This window comes from Arvicanthis niloticus, chromosome 15 (genome assembly GCF_011762505.2).
Source record: "Arvicanthis niloticus isolate mArvNil1 chromosome 15, mArvNil1.pat.X, whole genome shotgun sequence".
In the NCBI taxonomy this organism is placed as follows: Eukaryota; Metazoa; Chordata; class Mammalia; order Rodentia; family Muridae; genus Arvicanthis; species Arvicanthis niloticus.
In genome coordinates, this window is record NC_047672.1 from 35,878,709 (window position 1) to 35,905,713 (window position 27,005).

A 27,005-nucleotide genomic window follows, 5' to 3' on the forward strand; every position below is an offset into this window, starting at 1 on the left:
AACAGACCAGATGGAGCGTAGAAGGAAGAAGACTACCGTGTGGATGCTTCAATCCTGCATTGAGAGAGGAACAGGATGATCATGGAAGGTGGAGGAATAGGGGGACCTGAGAGCAAGAGAGGAGGGAGAGGAAATAAGGAAGCAGTATCAGGAACTGGAAGAGATGTGAGAGAGGTACAGAGTGTCAGGAAATCGAACAAAAATATGTAGCAGAGGGGATGAGGAACTGGGGATAGCCACTGGAGTGTATCAGACACCAGGGAAACGTGAGGCCCTCAGGACTCAACATGGATGGCTTTAGCCAAGATGTGCAGAGAATGGGGAGATAGAACCTGTTGAGACCACCTCCAGTAGATAGGCATGGACCCTGGTCAAGGGATGAGGCCACCCCACTCATTTCAAAGTTTGTAACCCAGAAATGTTCCTGTTCAAAGGAAGAACAGGGACAGAAAATGGAAAGAGACTGAAGAAAAAGCCAATGGGGGACTGCCCACCTGGGGATCCATCATGTCTGCAGACACCAACCCCAGCACTGTTGCTATGGTCAAGAGGTGCTTGCTGTCAGGAACCCAGTGTGGCTGCTCCTTGGGAGGTTCAGCCAGCAACTGGCCAATGCAGATTTGGATGCTTGGAGCCAACCATCAGACTGAGCTCAGGGAACCTGGTGTGGGAGCTGGCAGAAGGACTGGAGGAGCAGAGGGGAATTGCAACCCCATTGGAAGAACAACATAGGTTGGCCTGACAACCCAGTTCTGCCAGAGTCTAGCTCACCAACCAAGGAATGTACCTGGAGAGATCTATGGCTCCAGATACATATGTAGCAGAGGATGGCCTTGCCTGAAAGCTATGGGAGTGAAGACCCTTGGTCCCAGGGATGTTTGATGCCCCAGCATCTGGGGATGCTGGAGTATGGGTGGGTGGGTGAGCACCTTTATATACGCAAAGGTAATGGGGGAGCTCAGATAGGGGATGGGGGATTGGTGGACGGGGTAACCGGGATGTGGGATATCATTCGTGATGTAAACGAAGAAAATAAATAATAATAAATATAATCGGACTCAAACCATACACAAAACAGAGGGCTAAAAGCAACTAGTCAGAATTTTATATTAATATTAACAATGACTTTTTGTATTATACAATAAAAATGTCTCTCATGGGTATAAAAAATAAACCAACCAAATAAACATGTTTATGATTTATTCCTACTTTATTTAGTAAGCACCCTGTAATGGTAGGAATCATTATATTATAAGAATAACAAAGAACAATTTCTAAAGCAATCAAATCACTTTTCCTTGTACATATTCACTGACTAGGGTCTCATGTCACAAAACTACATCTTCATATGAGTATATCCACTGTACAGTGAAAACATCCTCTCCTATTCCACCCCTTCCTCCTTCCCACTCCTGACATTTCCATTCATTCTGGTATTTCTTCAGTCAGTTTTAACTTGTGTTTTCATGTTATATACATGTGTGCATGTGTGTGTGTGTGTATAATATATGTATTTTTTTCAGAAAACATAATAAAAACATACCATATTTGTCTGTTTAAGGCTACTTAATTAAAATAATAAAATTAATAATTCCAGTTTCACTTAATTTTCGATGGATAACATAATTGAATAAACACAAATTTCCATAGCTTGCATATATGGGAATTATATAATTTTATAATTTGGTAAACTATTTTCTATTCCTGTTTATTGAAAATATATTCTTTTCTTACTTAACATATTCTGATTACTCTGATAATAGTTTCCCTGCCTCTACTTCTCCCGGTTCCCCCCCCCCCCACCTTTCCTCCCATATGGATTCATTTCCTTTGCTAATCTCAATAGGAAGAACAGGCTTGTAAGAGATAATATCAAAACAAAAAACATATAAGAAGATAAAACAAAAACCATCATATGAATGTTGGGCAAGGCAAACGAACAGAAGGAGTAGTCACAATAATCAGACCCCTTTCTTCAAACACCCTGTAGTCCTATAAAAACACTAAACTGAAAGTGATAATGCATACCCAGAGAAACTGATGCAGACCCATGTAGGGGTCTGTTTCATGAAATAGCTATTTCATGAAATAGCTGTGCATGCTATTTCAGTTTGTGGGTTCATAGGAGCTTGTTCATTTTATCTAAAGGGCCTTGTTCTGGTGTTCCTCCATCCCAGCTGGCTCTTACACTCTCTGCTTCCTCCTCCTCAGGGTTTCCTGAGCTGTGAGGGGAGGTATTTAATGGAGACTTCCCATTTACAGCTGAGTATTCCAAAGTTTCTCTCTCTCTCTCTCTCTCTCTCTCTCTCTCTCTCTCTCTCTCTCTCTCTCTCTCTCTCTGTGTGTGTGTGTGTGTTTGTGTCTTTGTCTGTGTGTGTATATCTTCTAATGTCTGGCTATTGGTTTCTGTATTTGCTCCCATATGCTAAAAAAAGGGAGCTTTTCTGATGATAGCTGAATAAGAAACTGATCTATTAGTATAGCAGATTATCACTAGAAGTCATTTTATCACTACTTTTTAAAGAACCATAGAATATGGTTTTATCCTAGGTCTCTTGTCTATCTATTATTTTCTAACTCCAAGTGTCTAAAAATTTCATCAGTGCTTCTAAACACTGGGAGACAGAACTAGTATCTATTCTTTTCTTTCAGGGATTTGTTTAAGCCAGAGCTCCCTCACAATGTAACAGTGTATTTTTCTTGATATTACAAATGAAGCCCAAGCATTCCCACATGGCTAACACCATCTGTTGTAACTACCAAGTTGCTTGTGGGTTGCTTTTTTCTCTGTCTTTATTTACAATCCAAAATGAGCATTTGCCAATGTGTAAAATTTATAAACAAAAATATGACATTCAATGCACTATACACAGGAAGAAATTTTTTTCTTTTAGATACAATTGGATTATTGTGCTGCATTCAGCGATCTTAAAACTCAGTTGTTTCAGGCCCTCTTGTAATTCAGCAAAAAGACAATGAAGCTTGTCTTAACAACACTGCTCTATTATATCTGTTGATTCAACACAGACAAATAATGTGTTGTTTGGTAGAGACTTAATGCCAAAAGTATTGACTGAATTCTAATGTTTGGAAATTCAGTTATGTGTAAAATTTATGAATCTGTTATTAATCAGAATACCCGGTTAAGCTAGCTCTGGTTAATCACTCTAAGATCATTCCAGATAAAAGGAATGTGGAGACTTGGGTGTAATGAGTAATTAAGAAAGATTTCCAGATTGATCATTTGATGAATCTGTAAGTTGGAGCTCACAATGAAGCACTTTCCTAGAGCAGTGAGATCAACATTCATGTGTATAGTGTTTTTATCACACATTTAAAAAACAAATACATGTTCTGTTTGCAGTCAATGCCATGGTTTCTGACTATCACTGTGATTCCTGTCTGCCTTTGGATATCTTCCAATGCTTTTTTTTTCCCCACAATGATAGTTTCTGAACCTGACCTGAAATAGAGAAATGAATGGAAGGTATAGAACTGGTGAGTATGAGAGTATGTAGAAGCCCAAGAAGTTGTCCATCTTCCCCAGCTGGTGCTACATGAAGTTGTGTGCTCTTAGGCAAAACCAAACCAAACTAAACCAAACCAAACCAAACCAAACCAAACCAAACCAAACAACCAACCAACCAACCAACCAACCAACCAATCAACCAACCAACCAAACAAACAAAAACCCAAGAATCAAGCCACATGCCATGTCAGAACACAAACCATACTTTCTACTCAATTGCCTCAATTTTATTCAAAGTGTTCCCTATTTTCAATTTACTATGATTTAGGATATATAAGCAGTGATTATTGAATACTTAGTAATTTTGTCAGTGATGGCTGATTAATTTTATAGCTCTTGTAGACTTCATTCAATTGCTTATACCCTGATATTTTTTCTCAGTCCACACAGTTGAGAACTACTTCATCTCTATTCCCCTTGGTTTTTGAATCATTTCTTTGTTTATAACTTTGGAACTTGTGTTTATGCACAACTGAATGATATATTGTTTTCTCATTTGTTAATTTATAGAGCTGATTTTTTTCCCAAGATATATATGTAATAAGTCATTGAGTCCTTAATAAAACTGGCTAACTTTAAAGACATGGTACTTAAAGAAATAAGTTTTTGTTACAATGAAATTGAATGGAATTCATATTTTGAAAAAATTGAACAAAAATTAATTTTCATGAAACTTTTACTTCTATAATCCACAATTTCCTTAAGGTCACGCATTTTCTTCTTCACCATCTATCCTGTCTGAATTTGTATTACAATATGTCACCCAAGCTTCGTATCTCATTAATCTCTAAACCTTGGTGTCTTTCCCCACTGATTCATCCTGCCAGTTCTTGACAAGAGTGTTAATTTTAAAGCAGTCCCAATCGAATATCTCCCTGGTACTCTTTTTATTACCAATGTGGTTGATTAGAAAAACAATCAGTTCTTTTCTCCTGTGTGGCTAAGCTTTACATAATAATTCTCATTAACAACTTCATTTTCTTTCTTTTATTAACCCTATAGGTCCTTTGCATATATAGCTTATGGTTTTATGGTGTGTGTGAGTGTGTGTGTGTGTGTGTGTGTGTGTGTGTGTGAGAGAGAGAGAGAGAGAGAGAGAGAGAGAGAGAGAGAGAGAGAGGGAGAGAGGAGACAGAGAGAGAGAGAGACAGAGAGAGACAGAGACAGAGAGACAGAGAGAGACAGAGAGAGGAAGAATCTCCTGAATGTATAAATGAATGGGTCTCTGAGTCTATATCTTATTCTTGTGCATTTCTCAGGCTCTTTTCTTTTGTTTTTGTTTGTTTGTTTGTTTCTTCTATTCCACTTCATTTGCTTTTGTCTTGTCTTATATTTTTTATTGTAATATTACCTATTAGAAGGCTGTTTGTTTTCTAATGAAAGATAGAAAGGGGGTAGGTTCAGATGGGAAAGGATACGGGGAGGAATTGGGAAGCCTATGGGGAAGGGAAACTGTAGTCAGGATATATTATATGAAAAACGTTTCAATCAAACATAAAGAAAAACAATACAATTATTAAATTGCAATAATTTTGCACTTAAATAGCATCACTGACTATTTCCAAGTCCTTTGATTCTGGGCTAACATTGTAGGCTTAAAGTATACAGCAGACATATAGAGGACTAGAATGCCATTGCTTCTTTACTCTGCACATTCAGTCATCTCCTGCCTCAGGCTTGGATGAGGCTTGTGAGTATGAGACACATGCAACCTCATTTGCCTTCAGTATTCCAGCCTGTATATGGGAGAAAGCCATTTTTGTTGGTTAAAGCCATAGTTGTTTGAATAAGAATGTCCCCCTAGGTCCTGTCATTTTAAAAGTTGGACTCTAGCGAGTGGTATTACTTTGTGAGGTAGAGGAGATTTTGCTTTGCATGTGAACCTTTGTCTATTCCTTGCAGTAGGTTTAGCCACTTCTGTTCACTCTCCTAGCTCTGTGCTTGAGGTTTGGAGGTGTGAGCTCTCGGCTCTCTGCTCCAGCTAATGCTTAGGCTTTCCCATGATATTCTCCTATCCAGTTGAAATTGTATACTGCTTTAGTTAGGGTTTTATTGTTGTGATGAGACACCAAGACCACAGCAACTCTTATAAAGGAAAGCACTGAAGTAAGGTTGTTTTATGATCTCAGAGGTTCAGCAAGCATGGCAGCGCACAGGCAGACATGGTGCTGGAAAAGCAGCCAAGAGTTCTACATCCCAATCTGTAGGCAACAGGCAGAGAGAATAAGCCACTGGCCCTGTCTTGAGCATCTGAAAGCTCAAAGCTTATCTCCAGTGACAAACTTTCTTCAACAAGACCACAACTACTCTAACAAGGCCACACTTAATATTGGTGCCACTCACTCTGGGCTAATCAGGCCATTTTCCTTCAAACTACCACATAAACAATAAATTCTGTCTTCTTTAAGTTTTATCCTGCTTATGGTGTTTCATCACAGGAAAAGAAAAAGAAGTAATACAAAGATTTCAACTTCCCTTAAGTGTTCATCAGAGAGGCAAGAGTGGATTATTTCAAGACCAGCCCAGCTTGTTCAAATAAAACAGAATTTCCTAGCAGACTCATGAATAGCAAATAACAATTAGGTAAGTAGGCTTGCCAGTGGCTTGTTAAACATTGAGAACTAAAAGTAGTTCACCTGTCTTTTTCAAACCTTGGATAACTTCTGCTTAGAATTATGTAAAGTTTATTGGTAATCTTTCTATTCAGAGACCTTCATATTCTGTAGTGTCTTCTGGGGCCTTTAAGCTTTTATGTTTGGGCCTAAGGCGCAGCTCAGTGGGTTCCATTGCTGTGAAGAGACACCATGACCAAGGCAACTCTTATAAACAAAAACATTTAATTGAGGCTTGCTTGTAGTTCAGAGGTTCAGTCCATTATCATTATGGTGAGAAGCATGGCAGCCTGGAGGTTGATGTGGTGCTGGAGAAGCTGAGAGTTTTACTATTTGATCCAAAGGCAGCCAGGAGGAGACTGTTCTCTAGCACATGCACTGGGCAGATCTTGAACACTAGGATCCCTCAAAGTCTACCGATACAGTGACACACTTCCTCCAACAAGGCATCACCTATTCCAACAAGACTGTACCTCCTAATAGTGTCACTTCCAAAAAGCCAAGCATATTCAAACCACTCAAGATGGCAAAGTGCTTTTGTTGACCAGACATGAAGACCATAATTTGGATCTCTAACACTAGTTCAAAAAACAAGGTTTAGGACCAGTGATGTGAAGCAAAATGAGAGGATCTCAAGGTCTATTTTTGACCCTAAGTGTATGTGGCATATTCAGTGAAGGGTCCAGTCTCAAAATGTAAGGTGAATTGAGATATAACAAAATGTTTAATTTAACTTTCATCCTCTTGCCACAAAATATGCATCCATGGGTATGCATATGTATGCATATGTGTACCCTGCCAACATACACCTATACACCTATAAAGTGGATTAATTAGTTAATTAACTGATGAAATTATATATCTAGATTCCTGGAAATGCAAAAGGTTTATTAAGGAATTCATAGACTCATATAATTTTGAAATATCCTTCATATCCCTGAGTAGCTCTTTTTAAGGCTATTGTGAATCAGGACAGGTGCCCCAGTTCTCACTACCTCGTGTGGATTCTTTTTCATTTCCTTTTCACGAGCCACCAATTCCAACTGTTAGTTTAGAGGCTGTACTCATATCAAGTTAATACATTCATTCCTCAAGAACTTCCAGGCAAGGTAGTTTAGGAAGCATAGAAATATTTGACAACTACCATAATATAACCAAGTCACTTTTCTCTCTAGTTTAAAGCATTTCAACACTTTGTAATAATCTAGGGATCAACATTGTCATCTGTGCAGACGTCCCCCCCTCCCCCAGCTCTCAGAGACTGTACCACCAAGCAAAGAATATACATGGAGGAACTCATGGCTCCGGCTGCATATATGGCAGAGGATGGTCTAGTTGGACATAAGCGCGAGGAGAGGCCCTTAGGTCTGAGGGTGTTCAATGGCTCAGTGTAAGGGAATGCCAAGGCAGAAAAAAAAGGGAGTGGGAGGAAGCACTCTCACAGAGGCATGGGTGACGGGATGGGATAGGAAGTTTTAGAAGGGAAGACCTGGAAAGGGGATAGCATTTGAAATGTAAATAAAGAAAATATCCAATAAAAGATAAGAAAAAATTTTAAAAAAGAAAAGTCAAAATCTTTGACATCAATGCTCATAAAGCTTCTAGAAACTTCTGCTTATTCCTAAAATCGATTACAGTCATCTTTGAAACGTCACTACTTCCTCACGTTTGTCTCTTCACAGCCCACTCTTCTTCTTGTATGAAAATCCTACTTTAGGCTCAGGGAAACTCCTTTGCATGATGTATCTCCCCACACCTTCCAGAAAATATGTTATTTTAATCTTCATTTAAAAAAAAGTTTTGTTCATATCTTTTGATTATGATGTCTCGAGAAAACAGAACACTTCTTCAAGCACTTTCTTAGCATCTCTTCAAAAGTGTTTCATGCCAAATTCGTGGATGAAAAATGACTGAGCCTCAAATTTGAGCTTTATTTTATGAGAAGATGAAGCAAGGGGCTAGAAGGTTAACATAGGTGCAAAGAACATGATATGCAGTTATACTTGCAAATTGACTGGAGATATTATAAAAACGTGGGCAATGATTACCCACTGAAGTTAGTTTCCTTCTAAGGACTGTTTGACATTAACCTGTTGTACAGGTCTTTCCTTGTTGCTTGTATTTTGAAGGGATAGTTTTTATTAAGAAGGGAAAGAGAAAGTTTCCAAGACTCAGTGTGTGATTTAAAGTTTTGTTTTGATCAAGATCAAATAAAGAAGAAAGATTTAAATTTGGCTTATGGTTTCTACAGTGTTTAGTCCATAATGGCAGGAAAGACACAGCAACAGGTGGTTAAACAAGAAGCTGGCTGTTCACGTGTGTGTGTGTGGCTCTGCCACATACAGGAAGCAGAAGGAGTGAGAAGATGACAGAGCAAAGCCTGCTCCCAGAAAGATATTTCCTTCAGCAAGGCTTGACATTCTAATAGTTCCATAACCATTCCAGAGCTACCACATGCAGAGCAAATGTTTAAATAAATGAATATATTGAGGACATCTCTCATTTAAAATGCAACATTGATTCGATTTCTGGCAGGACTTTTTGAAAGGTTGTATTTCTAAGAAAAGACTCAACATTAAGCAGGACTTCTTTTGTTATTGTCATTGTTATTTATTATTTTAAGTAAGGATTCTAATATGTTTAATATTCAATATGTTTAATGATCATATTTTCACACATTATACTTTCTTTTCATTTGTTCTTTTCTTTGTACCACCTTTTCTTGGTCCCTTCTTTTCTATTATTGATACGATTCCTCTCGCCCTACTATTTCTCTCTAAGGAAAGTTTCCTGAGATCAAAAATTAAAAGTCTATAGACAAAAAAAAATGTTAAGTTGAACAAAACTGGGACAAATTTTAAGACAATTTTATCTGTATGAAACTATGTTTTGAATTATGATGTTACACCATTAAACTATAAGAATATAGTTATAATATAAATATTGCTCTCGGGTCATCATATCTACAGCAGATTTTTTTTTCTTCTCACAGATATAAAATTACAACAAATTTACTGAGACATTGACTATATGGCCTCAGATAACAAATGTTTGTGGGGCCAGAATCTCTTCCCTGTAAAAGCCAGTTTACATCACAGAGTCTCTCTCTCCCTCTCTTGTCTCTACCCCATTATTGCCTCCGACAGGTGAATAAGAGAGTCTGGATACTGGCTTTTGCTGTGAACTGACCTCCATACTCAGAAAAGTATGAGAAAAGAACCCACTTCTGCCCTCTGGGCTCAGAATACTCTTCAGAGATTCTATCATGCTTTCTGTCTATGGTGCTGGCTCCTGAACCCTCCTTGGAGTCCCATTACATTCTTACCAATCTATCTATCTATCCATGAGCCTTTCTAATAAACTCTTCACTTCCTGTTGTCAGTCTCAGTGTCTATTTTGACCCTTCATCCTCTGAACCCTCTCACTAATGAGGTTTTGGAGGTAGTTCTCATGTTTAAAGTTGTTTCATGGATTTTAGAAATGTAATAATAGTTTTGCAAGTTCTCTGATACAGTCTATCCATGTGAGAAATCCTTGTTCAACTCTGAGAGTTGACAACTCACAACATGCTTATAGGAATATAAGCATGCTGCTCATGCTTGTAGTTATGATGTCTGAAACAATTATGTCTCATAATATTCTAACTTTAAATGATTTCTGTATTGAATTTTTACTATCATGAAAAGATTACTCTTTGTAGGAGAAGAATTACTTTTCCATAAAAAATTGTAGAAGGAAAGTGAGCAATTTTAGATTTTTATTTTCAAAATAAAGCTAATATATAGTCACTGGTTTTCTGAATTTAGGAGAATACATATTTATTTTGTTAAAGAATGTCCTTATAATGTGTATTCTAGAAGCATATGAAGTAATTTTGAATGAAAACCAATACACACTAACTACATGGTAAAGTTCAGGACAGCCTGGGCTACAGAATGAGACCTACCTGAAGACAAATACAAACAAGCCAAAACCAAAAATGATGCAGAAGAAAATTACTTTTATAATGCTTAAAATGTTTAATGAAATATTTTCCCTAGCTGTAATTAATATTTAAAATTAAGGCAATAGCAGAAATATGTCAAAGAAATTGTTTGAGATCCTGGATCATAATTGTCTTTAGTGCCTTACTGGTGTTATTTTTGCCAGTTAAATACCTCTGTGTATCTTGGACCCCAAGTGAAGACAGCTAGGAAAATATACAAGGTTATTGTAATCTGCCCCAAACCTTTATTTTAAATTAAGCTAAATTTGGTTTGCTGATATGCATTATCAAGAACTCGCAGGAATAACTAGAGGAATGTAATTGTGGCTGGTAGTTTGAATGAGAAACATTTTAAAAGGTTCATATGTTCGAAGAGTATGTGGCCAAATGGTGACATTTTGGGGAGGGGGATATGTCAAGATTTGACCTGTCTGGAGGAAGTATGTCATAGCTTCCTGGGAATTTCAATATGATCCTTTGGTTTGTGTACGTTATTGACTATGTCAGCTCTGTTTCCTGCTCCTGGTGTTTATTGCAATTTCTCCATAACCAAGGAAAGAATTCTATAGACCTTTGGTCAAGGTGTTTTATCACAGGGACAAAAACTTAATGAATATCCAATGCTAACTCCCTCTAATTTTCACACACACACACACACACACACACACACACACACACACACACACACACACAATTAAAATTTAATTTTTCCCAGTCATGGAAAACGAGAATGAGATAATTCTCTGTCCTTGTGTTAAACTCCGCCAAAACCCAGCAAAACTGATTTAGCTATTTGCTTTAGGACATACCTGCTTCTAGAAGATAAGAGAATGAACCAGCTAAACGGATTACTTATCAGGACTAACAGCTTCCTGATCAAGACTTGCTTCAAGACCCTTGGCTCTATATGCCCAGCAACCCAAAGTTATGATATCTAATGATTCTAACATAATTTTTATGTTTGCAAATCTCCTAAAAAAAGAAATCATTGGGTATGGGTTCTAAAACCACAAATATTTCCCTTAATATCCTAATGTAAGACAACTATGACACTTAATTTCATGCTCCTAATATGGTAGGACTGATAGAACTATCTTTAATTAACAATATTTTATGATAGCCTTTTGGGGAGTCATTTGGGAAAGCCCACTCATAGGATGTATCTTTCCCATGCTGGTACACCCATCTAACTTTTCAGTTTCTTAATCACTTTATCCTAAGCATATACAACACATTTCTGATAATTCTTAACACCCAATCCACCAAATGTTGTCAGATTCTTTTTTCTAGTTGACAATATATGTCAATATGTCTATCCCGAGCAACATAAGGCCCAATCTTCAGTTACCCAGCCTCACCACAACAAAATCGCCATATTATGTTGCCATTCAACTAAACATTCTCAATAACATCTTCTTAGAAATTATTGGTTTTTTGACATATGACAAAAGAGATCCTGAAACTTCTGCTGATTTGCTATGTTCCATTGTTTGGGGCAATTGTATGGCCAGTTCTAGTAACCACTAAGTTCTGTTACTATTTGATTCTGACAGACCAACTGCTACAGACACAGCTCTCACTATTTTAATTATATATAGTAATTACAAACACAGAGCAATTAGAATTATAAATGTGGTTTTATAAGTATGTTTGAATAAATAGCTTCATGTTATGTATGTGGACTTTAGAACTACACTGTATTTACTATAGGATTTATTGGAGTTTGTTTCTTCCATAATAAGAGATAAAAAGCTTAAACTTGACTAAGTTATATTTCCTACCCGAATGTATTTTACGAATATAAAGTAACAGAGATATAGCACTTAGTGACAGATCAATGGGCTACAATTCCAAATATACTTTAAAAAAAAAAAAAAAACAGGGCAAACAACAACCTTCTGGAGCTTAGCTAAGGTAAACTGTCTTACATACTACTGCATTGTTATTGATGAAAATATAGGATCTTGCCAACTTAAATATTATCTGATGCCTACAAAAATCACATATTCAAATATTGCCATCTTCAGAAATTCTCTGCTTCCACCTTGGGATCTTTATGCTGACTTATGGCCAGTGCTGTGATCATTAGCATCAGAGCCTGGGTCTGAGAAAGAACTGTGGGCAAAGATAAAGCTCCATTCTGCCTGTGACTTGTTAACAGTCCAGAAAAGAATGTGTTAGAAAAAAGTCTTCACTTTTCCATAAGTCAACTGCACTGGGAAGAGATAAACTTGACATGGGCTATAAATTGTTAAGTGTGCTATGCGCTATGACAACAAATGGCTTTAAGAACTCACTATGCCAAAATGTGTCATAACTAATATTACTGATTTCTACAACATGTGCTATGATTTTCATTGTTAAATCTTTGTCATGTACATAAACATGTGTTATTATATATTTTATACACAAGCTCAATCATGTAGGTACATATTTCAAATTGATATAAAGTTGACACCAATTTTATTAAAAGTATAAGCATGCTCTGAGTGTGTTCAGATGTATATGAATACCTAGCTGCTGATCTCCGTGCAATAAAAAAGTAGATATTAAAGTGTATACTTGTTATGATGACCTCACCATATATTTCCAACCAAAATTGGAAAAAAAAAAAAAAATTGTCAAGGGGAAATGTGTGAGTGGATTTTTTCATTTTTTAAATTCTCAACTTTAAGTGACCAAAAGAAGATTTTCAGTAAATAAGTTTTGATTCAGCCATTAATATCAAATGAAACACTTCAGGAGCTTGGCATGACTGGAGGCATTATTCAGAGACAGATCTGGCCCTGTTCCCTCAGGGCACACATTGTTAGCAATCAGAGGCAGTTAACAAGCTTTCTGCTGTGTTCTCCCCCGGTAGTAACTCTGGAAACTTTGGAGTAGCTCTTCAAGAAACCCTTGATTAGAATTCCTCACAGCAGTCCAGCATAGAGGGCAGGAAGGGCAAACCCAGCTGTGACCAGGATATGTATAAGAACTGGGTTGGTGATTAAGGAAAAAAAATACCAAAGAATAAGATGACTCCTTTCTCTTTGAAGCAAATCAAGCAGAAACAGAATGAGTTACCAGTATATAGCTAAACAGCCCTTTATCATCTAAGGTTACTCAAAATGCAAAGAGAGCGAGATTAGTAAGACTACTGGTAAACCTCCATGTAACTGTATTTAGTCTTGAAAATCTCCCAGTAACTGTATTTGGTTTTGAAAATCTATCACACATGGATACAATACTGAAAGTCATAGCTTGCAAATTCATAACTAGTGCTTTAAACTGGCTAGGCTATCTCAGTAATTCATGACTAAGAAACTGTGTTTTGTTTCTCTGTCCTGCTGTGTGTCTCCTGGGAAGTTCTAGAAGGTCAGCACTCGCTTCAAGGCCACGGCGACTTGAATGTACAGGATTCTATATCTCCAGGATCAATCAAAAGTGAACCCCTGTGCAGGATGCCCTCACCTGCCCTTCAGTTTTCTGAGAAACGGAGAGATCTTTGAACTAGTTAATACTCCAAGGGAAAAAAAATTTAAACCAGCTTTTATGAAATAAAACATGCAAGTGAATGAAAACACACTATTACAGAAGAAATAGAAAAGGCACAGGATGATCTAGAAAGAAATTTTATAGTCTAAATCATGAAATTCCATGGAAAGTGATGCAATAATAGTAACGTTATGTTAATATTTTCAAAAAGAGAAGTACTAAGAGCCAATAGGTGTGGTAACATGCTATTCATTATAGTTACTAAAAAAACATTAAACATTAAAATAGCTAAAACCACCCATGTCAATAAAAAATACATACAAATTACTTGTAATGTAAATACAGCAAAATACAGTGTGAGAATGTAACATGGAATACCACTTGAAACCCAGCAACTTCTAAATGAAGCATTTTTTTTTAAATGTATCAATTCACACATACCTACCTGATTTCATTTCTATACATTTTGTAAAAAAATAATTTATGTATTTACAATTTTCTGTACAGTAGTGCTCATAAAAGCTTTTAAGCCAACTATATAATACAAATAACTGTCAGAAAATAAATCACAAGCTATTCATAATTAACTATCATTGAAAGAAGGAGACACCAATACATCTGACAATGGCAGATGTCAAAAACCATAATTTGAAAGAAAGAAAATAGAATCACATAACATACGATAACACAGATATGTGTGTGTGGATATATGTATTTGGGAGGATAGATATGCACCTGTATGAGCCTTGAAAGGCTAGAAGATCACATTGGATACCATTCATCAGAAGCCATTCTCCTTAATTTTTGAGACAGGGACTCTCATTGGCTGTGTTGAACCCGTAAGGCTAGGCTGGATGACCAACAGAAATGAGGGATCCTCTTGTCTCTTCTGAGCACTGGGAATATAATCACGCATCAGAATGACCAGCTTTTCTCTATGAGGATTCAACCAGAGAGCTTTCTCAGGCAGATTTCAGAGCCAATAGCTACATACAGAGAACAGTCTAGGGAATCATCTCAAGCAGAACATAGACCTTCGGCTTATAACCCAAAATTTGACTTTGAGTCATTTGTTTTGCCACTCCCAGATACCCTTCTCTCAGGAAATCCTCTCCAAGGTGAGGCTGGTCCTTGGCAACTAGTTCAATTTCTCCTTGTTTGATGACCTTGGTAAGTGGTGTCCTTAGCAATAAAGTCTTACTGTTAGGTTGTACAGGGTAATCAATAGCATTAGCAGTAACCTGTGTAATGTTTTGGGGATCTATAGAACCACTTTGACCTATAGATAATTACATAACTAAAATGTAACCCATTCCTGATACTAGAAGTTTTAATTTATGGAGTATAATGTCTAGCTAGTTAGGACATTACTTTTCCCATTATCTGATAGCTTCATTTAAATTCATTTTATATGTTTCAAGAAGGTTCTAGACTAATAGTTTTCCATATGGCTCTTCAAGAAGTCTTTTGTCTGCACAGCCATCCCTTTACCCTGCCCTATTACCCTTCTCCTCATTTAAGCCTTTATTTTTAGTTTTCCATTCATCTCCTTACAACTCTGTATTCTATTTGCACTCCTTGGTAGATCCTATCACCCATCTTGGACCTTTGTTAGATTATAAATAACCTCTATGGTTATTTGGATTGAAACAACATATAGATAGCTTAAAAACTACATCTGTATATAAAAAAATCATGTAATCTTTCTATTTTGTTATTATTATTATTTTTTTATCTTGGGGCTTCGGTTACCTCACTTGAAATTATATTTTTTTCTAGCTCTATCTATTTACGTGAAAATTTTATGATTTTGTTTTTAAAATATTTCCTTGTGTAAATGTAATACATGTACTCTATCTCTTTATTATTAAAGAACACCTGGATATTTCCAATTTCTGGCCATTATGAATAAAAAAAATGAATGTGAATAAGCAATGAATGTAAAGTATCCTTACAGTTGGACATATTGTTTTCTGGGTTAATGTCCAAGACAGATATAGCTGGATCTTGTGGTAGATCTATTTTCATAGTTTTTAGGAGCTCCACACTGATTCTATAGAGGCTGTACCAGTTTGCATTCCATAGAGCAATGAACAAGTGTTTCTCCAAATCCTCACAAGCGTCTGTTATTTGCTTTATTGATCTTTGCCATTCTGACTGGAGTGAGATGGAATCTCAAAGTAGACTTAATTTGCATTTTTCTGATAGCTAAGAATGTTAAACAGGGTTTTGTGTTTCTAGACCATTTGTGTTTTATTTTTGAAGAGTATTTATTTTATTCTATAACCCATTTTTAGTTGCGGTATTTGTTTCCGGGATGTACATTTTTTTTTTTTTAATTCTTAATATGATCTAGATATTTACACTCTGTGACAGGTATAATTTATAAATTAGATAAAGATTTTTCCCATTCCTAGGCTGACATTTTGCTTCGATGATGGTTTCCTTTGCTATACAGGTTATCTGCTTTATGAACTGTTGTTGGTCATAATGCCTGTGCTATCAGTGTCTGCTGGATTTGGCATAGCCTTGTTTGAGGTGGAATCACATGGTTCCTGCCCCTTGAACAAGACTAACAGGGCATGAGCTTCCAGGTATGTTGATGGCTGCTGTGTGTGTAAGGCTTGTTTGGATAACAATATATGTATTTTTACATTCTTTCTTCAAGGAATGTCTTCCCTGTTAACACTAATTACTCAATGATAATCAGAGACAGCATGAGTCTAGGAGGCAAAGGTGTGGCTAATGTCTCAGCAAAATGATGAATGCTGGGACCTTCAGGACAGTCCTTGAGGCTATGGGAAAAACCTTGAAAATTATATATATATATATATATATATATATATATATATATATATATATAGAGAGAGAGAGAGAGAGAGAGATAGAGATAGAGAGAGAGATATATAGATAGATATAGATAGATAGATAGATAGATAGATAGATAGATAGATAAAGATAGATAGTATCTCAACTATGCAAAATATAAGGATGCAATTATTAGGTTCTTCATGAATCTAAAAACAACAAAAGCAGCTATGCTGTGAGCCAACTTGTCAGAAAGATACTAAGGAAGGAAATAAAGAGATTTAGGCAGTGCCAATGGATGGCAGGAGATCCCACTCAGCTAACTTTTGTTTATTTGTTTGTTTGTTTTGCTAACAAAGGCAGACATATTCCTGATTTCAAGGTCAGGAATTTAGGTCCAGGCTTAGGCCTGGTAGAAATAAAAACTCCAGTGTGGCTCTCACCCAGCTAGCTTATTGTCTGTGCTTAACAAAGGCAGACAGATCTCTGAATTCTTTTGCAATACTAAATTAAAACAAACACTGCTGACTCCTAAGAATCAAGAGACTGGGATGTTGATTCATATGTTAATCAAAAGGAAACCTGGAGCAAATGACTGGATTGATAAGTAAAATAAAAGACTGGGTCTATGATCTGTAAGAGATGCACTAACCAGAGAACTTTTTAGAATAACAAGAGAGAACTGCTCAGTGAACTTTCTCCAGGAAAAAGTAGAGAAAGAGCTGCCCGGAGATCTCCAGTAAAAGCAGAATATATAGAGAGCTGTCTAGAAAGCTGTCTTGAGCAGAAATACATAGGCTGCCAGCATGGGTAAAGAACTTGATTTTAGGCATTTATTTCATTGCTCTCAAACACCCATTTTCTTGGCTTCACCAAGCCAAGGCTGATGCTTGACAAGTATCCTGTTCAGAAAGTCCTAGCCTGTGCCAATGAGTTCAGGTATATTCTCTACTCTCTCTTCTACAAGATTTATAGAGTCTGATCTTATGCTGAGGTCCTTAATCTATTAGCTGTAGAGTTTTGTGCAGCATGTTAGACAGGGATCAATTGTCATCTTTCTATATTCAGCTTCTTAATGTTACATACCAGTGTTTAAAAACATTATCTCCCAAAGTATATATATCTAAAAAACGGAATATTGCCATTCCATATTTGATAAAATATACCTACTTTGCAATTATAAAAATCAATCTAACATTACAAGATAATTATGTATGTTTACCTAGAGAAGTAATTATATTGTTGATATTAGAGAAAGTAGAAAGAGGGTAACTTTGAAGTAGACAAAATGGCATTGGTTCCGCAATTACTTTTGCTCATTTGAGGTTCTGTTAAAAGCACAAAACAAAGTCTTTATTTTATACAAGACTTAAACCTTTAACTAACAATAAAACAAGAGTAGTAATAGCAATGTTCTTACATGGTCATATGGATTAAGATACTAAGTATCCATGTTGCTAGTTATTAATTTGTTTGTTTAGTCTGTGAAGTATCTGAATAATTAACATAAAATAATGAATTATTGTATTCTATGTATGTATGAGTTACATTTAGTAAAATACAAATATTTCTTTACACAGCATATATGATCGTACAAATCCCTACTTTCCACCTCAGTCCCTGTACATTGTTCACTTGCCTCAGAACAACTAACAAGGATATGTGTGAAAGAAGTAGGAAATTTTTATCAGTGAAATTTTACCAAGGGAAAGGATGATCAGAATCTAGAGTGAACATGACTTTAGAAGTACATGTTGAATATTGACCTCAATTAGGAAACACAGTGAAAGAACACAGAAGTTCAGCACATGGAGAGCTAGCATGAGTAAAGTCTTAGTACTTGGTATTCAGTGTCCACTATGGTTGTCGGTTTAAAGTTAGAAAGATTTGTATGTAATAATAATAGATCATCCATGGGGATTTCTTTAGCGATGTGAAGTCTGAACTGTAGAATAAACAGAAATCAAGTCAGAATGCCCATTATAGGGAAAGAAGAGAGAGAAGGAAGATTTGACCTTGCCAACTGACCAGACTATGGTGCATGACAAATAAACAAATTTGAGAGTAATGTTTCAGTGTTCATTGGAGTATTGGCCATCTCATGAATAATGGTGAAAAACAGAGGTCTCAATTTAAGTACTCATGCTCAAAATATGGTTGAGCATAAGTCAGAAAATATTAAAATTCAGAGAGAAGCACATTTATTGTTCACCAACAAAATGGTACAACTTTTTCCAGAGTGAAACAGGGGCTGAAGGGATGAGTACCTTTCTGAAAAAAAAATGTACAATTTTTGTTGAACTCAGATATTCCAGATTTGAAATACCTGTATAGTATGCATGTGTTGCTTTTACTACCACCATTACATTTTTCAATGCAGTACATATATACATTGACACAATGGTAGCATACAGACCCCAAGAAAACAATCTAAGTCTTGATTCAAAGAAATTATGAACCTATGGTAGGAACATCTTATTGCAAAAAACCCATATTCTCATATTGGTTTAAATGATCTACTGACAGAATACCACCATAGTAGATAAGGGCATGTTCGAAGCACTTTTTATTGAATAGCTGCATGCCCTTTCCTTGTATTTGTAGTTCAGTACTCTGGGAGCAACAGTGGAATACTTCAGGCAGGGAAGAGCTTCAAGTGGAAATTGCTTCACATTGATGTACAGGATTTTGGATTTTATGAAGTGCCCCAAATATGCTCTCATCCATCTGATGACAAAACAAGACAAGGAGATATATTTGGGTACTCTAACTTTGCATAAAGTGTGTGATCAACTCTTTTCAGTGGAGCACATCATTTAGAAATGATTACAATCACAGCTGCTACAATGATGAAGGGGCTTCCAGAGGGTTCTTTTTCAGGTATATAGCCTGTTATGTCATTTTGTGAAATGGGTTTTCACTTGCTTTTTCATCTTTAAAATTTAGATTACTCATCTATAGCTCATTATGTCACTGAAGATGGAGATTTATGTCTCAGAACAATGTATATATTTTGTGGCAGCAGACTAGATAGTTATAGCAGCCTAGTACACACTTTTATAGAAATGGTAACACAAAAAATGGATTGCAAAGCATTTCTCTCTCATATGCAAAAAAGCAATCTCAGGAAGCTTGCCAACAGGACAAAACTAAAAATTCTATCATTGCAGCTTAAAAATAACAAATCATGAGAGAAATCACTGCTAGGTTTCAATAGTTTCAATTTGGAAAAAAAATTCTTGCTAAGTAGAAAACCATCTTAACCTTTAGTTTCCATCTTTGATTTCATAAATTTTAGTGAATGTCAAGTGTAGTATATCACAGTGAGGATTCAAATCAAAGTATATATGCCCTATGCATATAGTGTTCTAAATAAAAACCAGATATCTTCAAAAGTGACCTATGCGAGTCTCATTCTGAACAGTGTGATTTGTGGAGCTAGAAAGTACATATAAAATGTATAAAAAATTTTAATTTCTTATAGTTTAGGTGTATTTTCATAACACATGTGTTATAAAAGTTACCTATACCTGCCTCTAAATCAAAGCTGGGAAGAGCCAGAAGTTTTTACTACTGGGAAATAAGCCATGGCCTTTTTTTTTTTTTCCAATGTGAGAGTATTTTCTGGTAGGGAGAACTTTAAAGCATCTTGCTGTTACATCACTCTTGTTTCAGCAGCGTTCAAACAAACTTGGTGGGAGCTCTGGCTGAGAGAGCAAGAATTCAGCTCCAAATGACACTGATTACTCTGGAGTTGCTTCAAGAGTTGGTCTTAGGATTTCATGCACATAATTTCACATTTGTCTAAGCCCCACAGATGTGTTCTACTTTGTATTTGTTTTTATTGTGGTGAAACAAGCAAGCAACCAAGCAAGCAAACAAACAAAAGCTTACAAATAAAACTTACAGTCTTAACTATTCCAAAGAGTATAATTCAGTAACATCAACTATGTACATATTATTCTGTCATAAAATTAATAGCTTTGAATCAGAAAACCTGAAGTTATATGCCCATTATATAACTTTCCATTGTCTCTAATTTATCCTCCTCCAATTCACTTCTTCAAGAATGAATAATATGACATTATCTGTATAGTTAGTTTTGTTTAGTCTTGCCCCTGCTGACAAAGGTTTGGACTCCTTTGCTTTCTTCAGTATTGGGAATCTATTTATATGAATATGGATTTCTAAATCTATTAAATGATTATCTCTGTTGTATTACACATTAATCCTATTTTGAGAAAGAAATATGCTTATGATGATGAACTCTCTAAGGAACATTTTGGAAGATTTACTAAGGCGAAATAATACTTTTGTGATATAATGCCATTCTCACACACTCACAACACTCTTGCTGGTACCTCTCATCCAAAACAATACTCATTTAGGACTTTCTTGTTAGACACTCTTGACAGGTACACTAAGTACATTTAAAACAGAATTACTAAAGTACACCTTGATCAGTAAAATTATCCATCTATGTGTCTACATTCTCAGCTGCACAATTAGAAAACAATATATATATATAATTGTGAATTTCATGCAAATAATTAATTTTACAGTAAAGGTTTTAAAAATTGTTTCTGCATGTTTGTATATATGTGTATGTATATGCATGTGTGTGTTCATGTGTGTGTATATGTGCATATGTGTGTGTGTATATGTATGTATGTGCATGTGTATGGATCTGCACAACTAAGTATGGATGCTCCTTGAAGATACATACATACATATATACATATATATTCAGTATTGGAAATCTGTTCATATATATATATATATATATATGTGTGTGTGTGTGTGTGTGTGTGTGTGTGTATGTGTGTGTGTGTGTATAATTATACTATCTTTATATATAAAAATGTATACACATTAAACATATATTTATATATAAATACATGCATTGTACATATGTATGAATTTAGTACATAATATAATTATACATGATATATAAAGTATAGAACATATAAAAATACAAATGAATATAAAAATATATACAGATAAAAACCACCTAAATAACTAATAAATGTGAATATAAGTACATAAATAAATACACATTTACAAATATATATATATACATATAGATATAGGTATAGATAGATAGATAGATAGATAGATAGATAGATATAGAGATATTGGAAGTGGATGGAGAAACTGGGTGGGAGAGAATATAAGGAGTGGACCAGTTGTAGCGTTTAGGTATGGGGAAGGGGGGTGGTTTGTGAGAGGGTTGAAAGGTGGAAGGGAATTTGGTATGTATAGAGAGGCATCTGTTGGAAAAGCTGTTACCTGGGACTGTGGACTTTCCTTGGAGGATATGGGGGTGATACTAGCTGAGATTCTTAGCAGCAGGAGTCTGAACTGGCCACCTCCTGTAGCCAGGCAAGACTTCCAATGGAGATAAAAAACACCAACACAGTCACAAAACCTTCGATTCAAAATTTGTTCTGACTACAAAATGAACAGTGAAAAGGTTGGAGCAGAGTTTGAGGACATGTTCAACTAACTGCTGGCCCAACTTGAGACCCACACCTTGGGAGAGAGCCAATCTCTGACATTATTAATAATACTCCACTATGCTTGTAAACAGAAGCCTTTCACAACTGTCACCTGAGAGGCTTCATCCAGCAGTTGATAGAAACAGATGAAAGACCCACAGACAAACATTAGACAAAGCTCAGTAAGTCTGTGGAAGAGTAGGAGGAAGGGTTGAGGAAGCTTGAGAGGTTGAAAACACCTCAAGATTTACAGAGCCAACTAACTTATGTCCATGGTTGCTCACAGAGACTGAACTGCCAACCAAAGAGTATGCATGCACTGCAACTATGCCCACTACACATATAAAGCAGAAGTACAGTTTGGTACTCATGAGGGCCCCCCAACAATTTGAGCAGGGGATTACTCTGACTCATCATCAGTTGCCTGCCTTTGGATCACTTCCCTCTAGATGCGTTGCCTTGTCTGGCCTCTGTGGGAGAGGATATACCTAACCCCACAGAGGCTTGAAGTGCCAAAGATGTCAGGTACATGGGGCATGGGAGGAAGGCTCCTGGGAAAGGATAATGGGAGAGTAGTGTGGGAGGTTGGGACTGTAAAGATAAGAGGAAGGGGGACTGTGATTAACTAAAGTGAATAAGTTAATGAAAAATATTATATATTATATATAATATATGTAAAATATATAAAATATATATCAATATATTAACTTATAATTTATGATAGAAGAAACAGAATAATATATTATATCTATATATTTTAACCTATCTTAAACTGTGACTATATATATATATATATATATGTAACATTTATAATACATGATAGAAAAGAACAAATAAATACATTATCTATCTATCTATCTATCTATCTATCTATCTATCTATCTATCTATCATCCGTCAAGATATATTAACAAACTTTTAGTCACACAGTTGAGGAAAGGATGAAAAAGAATTTATGGTGATGTAATTGTCTGAATTTCTGTGTGACTCATTTTCATAGTCACCCAATCAAAGGGATGCTCCAGTGTCACTGTATTCAGAGACATTATTTTGTGTTCTTTGTAAGTGCTCCAATATCTGCTACTTTGGGTGATATGTAAAAGCTGCTGAAGCAACACTGGATATGGCTTTAGTTTTGAGGATATCAATTGTCACTTGTACTCATATTCAGGAATATGCTTTTCTAATTTTTCCCATTTTCTACTTACATGTTCCTTTGAATTCCACAATTATTTTACTTTAAACATTGTGCCCTTATAGTGGCAAAAAAAAATTAGGAAAATAAAGCCATTTTAGCTCATTTTACTTTGTGAAATATTCTTCGTGACTATAAAGTTTGTTTTAATAAAATACCAGAGGAAAGCTGTACAATGTAAGTATAAAACCTATTTTACCCAAAGTCTTAAGATAAATCAAAGAATAATGTCTTTTTCACTGTAGCATGTATATTCACTCATCCATTGAAAAAATTACAGAAAGTTATTTGTTATATATCTGATAGCAAAAAGGTTAAATTTAACTTCCACAGCACTTCATTTTTTCTTTGGCTGATATCACCATATATATTTATTTCTTGAAAAATGTTCTATTGTAAGTCCCTGGAGTTAGTGAAATGAGAACCTTTGGGTTCCCTTTGGTATTCAGATAACATTTTAGGCAAGTACATATTTTACTCACCTAATTAAGTCCCTGGATATATTGATGAAAGAAATGAAGTTTTACCTGTAGATTTCCAATGTAACTCAATTTTGTAGCTGTCAATAGCCAGCAAGTGCATAAGAAGTTATACTATTCAGAGAAACAATAACTTTTATGGTAGTCTCAAAAATATAAAATATCTTGGGATATCTCTGTCCAAGCAATTGAAAGACTTGTATGATAAAAACTTTTAGAATTGAAGAAAAGAACTGAAGATATAAGAAGATAGAAAGATCTCCTATGACTATGGATGGGTAAGATTAATATAATAAAAATGACCATCTTACCAAAAGCATTCTACATATTCAGTATAATACCCATCAGAATTCTAACACAATTCTTCACTGATGTTAAAAGGATACTTTTCAGCTTCATATGAAAACACACACACACACCCCAAACAAAACAAATAGAAACCCCAAACAACAAAAACCAAACCAAACCAAACCAAACCAAACCAAACCAAACCAACCCAATATAGCTAAAAGCAGTTCTGAATAATAAAAGAACAAGAGGAGATATTTCTATTTCTGATTTGAAGTTATATTACAGAACAGAATATTTAAAAAACAGAATATTTTAAAAAATTGTATGCTATCGGTATAAATACAGATATGTCAATCATAGAATCAAGCTAATGACTCAGATAAATCCACACACCTATGAACATTTTGTTTGTTTGATTGTTTACAAAAATCCAGAAATACACACTGAAAAAAACATCATTTTTAACAACTGGTACTGGTCAAACTGGATTACTCAATGCAGAAGAATGTGAGTGGATCTATGGTCATAATCTTCCATAGAATTTAACTTCAACATAAAAGCAAATACACTGACCTAAGAGTAGTACACTGGATAAGAGTAAATACACTGGCTCGAATAGTAAAAGGGAAACAGTTTTGGCCTAGAAAAAGACTTTCTGAACAGAAAACCATTAACACATGCACTCAGTCAAAAGTTAATAAATGGCACCTCATGAAATTGAAACACTTCTTCATGGAAAAACACACCTTCACTCTGACAAAGTGACAGCCTACAGATGAAAAAAAAGTAGTTTAATATATGCACACCTGATGAGAACTGATATCCAAAATATATAAAAAAATTTTAAAATTAGATATAAAAAACAATTACAAGATAATGTATATATCTAAACAAAAAATTTTCAAAAGAAGAAACTCAAATTGGTGAGAAACACTTAAAGAAATGTTTCTCATTAGCTGTCAGAAAAATGCAAATCAAAACTACTTTGGGATTTCATCTTACACTTGGTTGAATGGCTAAGATCAATAAAACAAGTAGCAGCCCATGCTGAGAAGGATGTGGAAGAAGATAAACACTTATTCATTGCTGTTGGGAGTGCAAACTTGTATAGCCATTACCTTAAGATCCAGCTATACCACTCTTGAGCTTATACACAAAGACTATTTCATTCCAGCACAGACACAGTTCTGTGGTAGTAGCTCATGCTCAACCACGTTGTTCATGGCTTCTTGTAATATCCAAAACTTGAAAACAATAAAAATGTCCCTTAACAGAAAAATGTATAAAGAAAATTGGCACATTTATACAATGGCGTATTTCCCAGCCATTAAAAAAATGTGAAATCATAAAATTCACAAGTAATCAAATGGAACTAGAAAAAAATCACCGAGTGATATGTCCCAGACCCAGAAATACTAATATGGTATGTATTTTCTTATATAGAGATTTAAGATTTAAGTATTATAACAAGGTAGATCTTGTTATAAAAGGGAAATGAATAGTTATGGATAGATGTAGGAGTGACTATAATTAGTGTATCCAATGGTGAAGGAAGAAAAGAAAGAGGAACAAGGGAAGGACATAGGGAGTAACAGTTAAGATTAAGGGAGGGTTAGTATGAAAACCTAGTATGTTAGAAGCTTTCTAAAACATGTAGCGATATAAAAGTGCTCTAAGTGAGACTGTGATATAATGGAGGAAAGAGACCTCCAACAGCCCACGTCTTGTCATCAAATGAAGCTTTCAGTGCAGGCATTGATTACATCTAAATTGCCTTCTTAAGCAACAGGGTCCCACATGAATCCTCAAACAACCTAGGTTATTATCAAGATGATAGGTTTTTCTCCTAAAATAGATGACACAGGCCTATTGCTAAAGACATCGCCTACACAATTCATTGAATATGGAGAAGTCCAGCTTGTACATACATAGAGTGTTCACCCCTATCTAAAGACTTTGGTATGAAAAAGTGTTTGAAACCAAAAGGCAAGTGTAAACACCAAGCCAGACACAACCCTTTGATTTAAGTATGTCCTGACTGTAAGATGTGCTAGTGCAATAGTGACACAAAGCTGATTGGAGTAACTAAACAATATCTGATTTGACTTAAGGCCTATCTCACAAGATGATATCCATTCCTGACATTACTTGGGTAGCCAAGAACCTGAATCTACATAGTCCTAAGATATAGAGTAAAAACAAATAATACTGTTAAAATAAAACAAAACAAATAAACAGTATAGAATAATCTCTAATGACATACTTCTGAACTCATAGGTCAATGACTTTCTCCTTATCACCAGAGAAGACCCTGTAGCAGATGGTAACAAAGACCCACAGAGAGACATAATTCACAGAGTGAAAGACACTGGGACACACATTCCTAAATGGGATATGTCCATCAGATTCCTTCAGTCAGAGTACAGGTAATTCAAGAAAGAGGAGACAGAAGGAGTATAAAATCCAGTGGGCATGGAGGACAAGAATTTTTTTTAGCCATCTAAATAAATGCAGGCTGAGTTATAGGAACTCATAGAGTTCATGCATGCACAGGGCCTGCAAAGGTCTATGTCAGATCCTTGTGAATATATCATATCATGGCTTTCAGAGTCCTGTTTTTAAGAGGATTCATCAGTGAGCAAACTAGTAGGTTACGGATTCTTTGTTTTGGGCTTTTGCCTTCTATTGGTTTGTCTTGTCCAGCTTTGAAGTGATAGCTTTTGTTTTATCTGTTTTATCTTTTTTTATCTGTTTTATCTCAATATAGATATATTTCATTATTGTCCCTTAGAAGCCTGTTTATTTTCTAATGCAAGCCATAAAAGGAGTGAATGAGGATGAGAGGGGAGGTAGGGAGGAAATGGGAGGAGTAATAGGAGTAGAAGTCTTAATCCAGATAAATTATGTGAGAAAAAAATCTATTTTCAATAAAAAATTAAAATAATTTAATACAGGGAGATTAAGGACCCTGGGAATTTAAAGAACATGTGAGTGTTGTACTTTCTCCTTTTTTCTCCTTTTATTAGTTCCTTGAAAAGTTTGTATAGAATATTTTGATCTTATTTCCTCCCTCAAATATACCTCCTTTTCCTACACACTCAATTTTATATCTTTTTCTTCTTTCTGTTTCTC